We start from the raw sequence: 4,679 nt of genomic DNA on the forward strand, positions 1-4,679 counted from the left end.
GGTGCGACCTGTAAGGAGGGAAAAAGACTCGAATGGTCTCGCCGTCTCGCAGTGAGACATAGGGGGGGGTCGACCCGCAAGCCGAAGGAGCCTGAACCTCCAAGCGCCGGCGCGGGGGCCGGGGCCGGTGGGGGCCCTCCGAAGGCGGGTCTTAAGTTGCATATCGGTCAGTTTGTGTATGGGTGCGATGTGGAGGGGGACATATTCGAAAGTGCGGAGCTCCGCCGTCAGAGGCCGGGTTTTCGCCCGGGGTATCCGCCCCGGGCGCCTCTCGGGCGGCCTTCCCAACTGCCGTCGACCGCCCGGAGGGGGAAACAGAAAATATTCGAAAGTGCGGAGCTCCGCCGTCAGAGGCCGGGTTTTCGCACGGGGTATCCGCCCCGGGCGCCTCTCGGGCGGCCTTCCCAACTGCCGTCGACCGCCCGGAGGGGGAAACAGAAAATATTCGAAAGTGCGGAGCTCCGCCGTCAGAGGCCGGGTTTTCGCACGGGGTATCCGCCCCGGGCGCCTCTCGGGCGGCCTTCCCAACTGCCGTCGACCGCCCGGAGGGGGAAACAGAAAATGTTCGAAAGTGCGGAGCTCCGCCGTCAGAGGCCGGGTTTTCGCACGGGGTATCCGCCCCGGGCGCCTCTCGGGCGGCCTTCCCAACTGCCGTCGACCGCCCGGAGGGGGAAACAGAAAATGTTCGAAAGTGCGGAGCTCCGCCGTCAGAGGCCGGGTTTTCGCACGGGGTATCCGCCCCGGGCGCCTCTCGGGCGGCCTTCCCAACTGCCGTCGACCGCCCGGAGGGGGAAACAGAAAATATTCGAAAGTGCGGAGCTCCGCCGTCAGAGGCCGGGTTTTCGCACGGGGTATCCGCCCCGGGCGCCTCTCGGGCGGCCTTCCCAACTGCCGTCGACCGCCCGGAGGGGGAAACAGAAAATATTCGAAAGTGCGGAGCTCCGCCGTCAGAGGCCGGGTTTTCGCACGGGGTATCCGCCCCGGGCGCCTCTCGGGCGGCCTTCCCAACTGCCGTCGACCGCCTGGAGGGGGAAATAGAAAATATTCGATAGTGCGGAGCTCCGCCGTCAGAGGCCGTTCCAGTGCTTTTGGGTGGCTGGAAACACCCTCACGATGGTCTGATTATACTCTTAGGGGCCTCCCCTGTGTCGCCCTGGAGGTCACCCATTCAAAACATGCTCACCTATATACGTTTCGGAAAGTATTTTGGTGAACGCTCACTTTCTAAGCCTTTTAGCCTTCTTGACCCCCTAACTCCCCATATCTGGTTTACCTACTACAGCGCCCCTAACGACCAAAATCGGTACTGCATACCCCTGGTACCCCCGCCATTGAAAATGAATGGGGGAATTTTTTTAATTTCTCAATCCGGCCAGGAGGCCTCTTTTTCGGCCACGCTCGGCCGGCGAGCCGGTCCGCTCTTTACCCCTGGTACCCCCAGCCCTACCCCTGGTACCTCCCCCATTGAAAATGAATGGCGACCCCTGGTACCCCCAGCAACACCCCTGGTACCCTCAGCCTTACCCCTGGTACCCTCAGCTCAACCCCTGGTACCCCCAGCCTAACCCCTGGTACCCTCAGCGGCACCCCTGGTACCCTCAGCAACACCCCTGGTACCCCCAGCCAGCTTCGCCCCTGGTACCCTCAGCCTTACCCCTGGTACCCTCAGCCCAACCCCTGGTACCCTCAGCCCAACCCCTGGTACCCCCAGCCAGCTTCGCCCCTGGTACCCTCAGCCTTACCCCTGGTACCCCCAGCCTTACCCCTGGTACCTCCAGCCTAACCCCTGGTACCTCCAGCCTTACCCCTGGTACCTCCAGCCTTACCCCTGGTACCTCCAGCCTTACCCCTGGTACCTCCAGCCGTACCCCTGGTACCCTCAGCCTTACCCCTGGTACCCTCAGCCTTACCCCTGGTACCCTCAGCCTTACCCCTGGTACCCTCAGCCGCACCCCTGGTACCCTCAGCGGCACCCCTGGTACCCTCAGCCTTACCCCTGGTACCCTCAGCCGCACCCCTGGTACCCTCAGCGGCACCCCTGGTACCCTCAGCGGCACCCCTGGTACCCTCAGCCGTACCCCTGGTACCCTCAGCCGAACCCCTGGTACCCTCAGCGGCACCCCTGGTACCCTCAGCGGCACCCCTGGTACCCTCAGCGGCACCCCTGGTACCCTCAGCCGTACCCCTGGTACCCTCAGCGGCACCCCTGGTACCCTCAGCGGCACCCCTGGTACCCTCAGCTGCACCCCTGGTACCCTCAGCGGCACCCCTGGTACCCTCAGCGGCACCCCTGGTACCTCCGCCATTGAAAATGAATGGGCGGCCTTCCCACCTGCCGTCAGCCGCCCGGAGGGGGAAATAGAAAATATTCGAAAGTGCGGAGCTCCGCCGTCAGAGGCCGGCTTTTCGCCCGGGGTATCCGCCCCGGGGCGCCTCTCGGGCGACCTTCCCAACTGCCGTCGGCCGCCCGGAGGGGGAAATTGAAAATATTCGAAAGTGCGGAGCTCCGCCGTCAGAGGCCGGCTTTTCGCCCGAGGTATCCGCCCCGGGGCGCCTCTCGGGCGGCCTTCCCAACTGCCGTCGGCCGCCCGGAGGGGGAAATAGAAAATATTCGAAAGTGCGGAGCTCCGCCGTCAGAGGCCGGGTTTTCGCCCGAGGTATCCGCCCCGGGCGCCTCTCGGGCGGCCTTCCCAACTGCCGTCGGCCGCCCGGAGGGGGAAATAGAAAATATTCGAAAGTGCGGAGCTCCGCCGTCAGAGGCCGGCTTTTCGCCCGAGGTATCCGCCCCGGGCGCCTCTCGGGCGGCCTTCCCAACTGCCGTCGGCCGCCCGGAGGGGGAAATAGAAAATATTCGAAAGTGCGGAGCTCCGCCGTCAGAGGCCGGCTTTTCGCCCGAGGTATCCGCCCCGGGCGCCTCTCGGGCGGCCTTCCCAACTGCCGTCGGCCGCCCGGAGGGGGAAATAGAAAATATTCGAAAGTGCGGAGCTCCGCCGTCAGAGGCCGGCTTTTCGCCCGAGGTATCCGCCCCGGGCGCCTCTCGGGCGGCCTTCCCAACTGCCGTCGGCCGCCCGGAGGGGGAAATAGAAAATATTCGAAAGTGCGGAGCTCCGCCGTCAGAGGCCGGCTTTTCGCCCGAGGTATCCGCCCCGGGCGCCTCTCGGGCGGCCTTCCCAACTGCCGTCGGCCGCCCGGAGGGGGAGATAGAAAATATTCGAAAGTGCGGAGCTCCGCCGTCAGAGGCCGGCTTTTCGCCCGAGGTATCCGCCCCGGGCGCCTCTCGGGCGGCCTTCCCAACTGCCGTCGACCGCCCGGAGGGGGAAATAGAAAATATTCGAAAGTGCGGAGCTCCGCCGTCAGAGGCCGGCTTTTCGCCCGAGGTATCCGCCCCGGGCGCCTCTCGGGCGGCCTTCCCAACTGCCGTCGACCGCCCGGAGGGGGAGATAGAAAATATTCGAAAGTGCGGAGCTCCGCCGTCAGAGGCCGGCTTTTCGCCCGAGGTATCCGCCCCGGGCGCCTCTCGGGCGGCCTTCCCAACTGCCGTCGACCGCCCGGAGGGGGAGATAGAAAATATTCGAAAGTGCGGAGCTCCGCCGTCAGAGGCCGGCTCCACGCTTCATTCATCCGACCGAGACGCCTCTCCGCCGGCCACACTCGGCTGCGGGGCCGGCCCGCTCTCCGCCATTGAAAATGAATGGGGGGCATTTTCTCATGCTTTCAATCCGCCTAAGAGGCATCTTTCCCGGCCAACTTTGTGCCCCTGGTACCTCCAGCATCGAGAAAGCATGGTGACTCGTCCGACACATGCCCCCCTATATACGTTTCGGAAAGTATTTTGGTGAACGGTCACTTTCTAAGCCTTTCGCCTTCTTGACCCCCTAACTCCGCATATCTGGTTTACCTACTACAGCGCCCCTAACGACCAAAATCGGTACTGCTACCCCTGGTACCCCCGCCATTGAAAATGAATGGGGGAATTTTTTTAATCCCCCAGGCCGGCCAGGAGGCCCCTTTCCCGGCCAAACTCGCACGCTGGGCCGGCCCGCTCTTTACCCCTGGTACCCCCGCCATTGAAAATGAATGGGGGAATTTTTTTCAATCTCCCAGGCCGGCCAGGAGGGCTCTTTCCCGGCCACACTCGCACGCCGGGCCGGCCCGCTCTTTACCCCTGGTACCCCCAGCTCTACCCCTGGTACCCCCGCCATTGAAAATGAATGGGGGAATTTTTTCAATCTCCCAATCCGACCAAGAGGCCTCTTTTCCGGCCAAACTCGCACGCCGGGCCGGCCCGCTCTTTACCCCTGGTACCCCCAGCTCTACCCCTGGTACCCCCGCCATTGAAAATGAATGGGGGAATTTTTTCAATCTCCCAATCCGACCAAGAGGCCTCTTTTCCGGCCAAACTCGCACGCCGGGCCGGCCCGCTCTTTACCCCTGGTACCCCCAGCTCTACCCCTGGTACCCCCGCCATTGAAAATGAATGGGGGAATTTTTTCAATCTCCCACGCCGGCCAAGAGGCCTTTTTCCCGGGCACGCACGCTCGCCGGGCCGGCCCGCTATTATTAAACTCTCACCCCTGCAAGGAGGCCTTTTTCCCGGGCACGCACGCTCGCGGGGCCGGCCCGCTATTATTAAACTCTCACGCCGGCCAAGAGGCCTTTTTCCCGGGCACGCACGCTCG

Source organism: Hippocampus guttulatus, unplaced genomic scaffold (genome assembly GCF_054856545.1).
Source record: "Hippocampus guttulatus isolate MCC_2025c unplaced genomic scaffold, RoL_Hgut_1.0 HiC_scaffold_29, whole genome shotgun sequence".
Lineage (NCBI taxonomy): Eukaryota > Metazoa > Chordata > Actinopteri > Syngnathiformes > Syngnathidae > Hippocampus > Hippocampus guttulatus.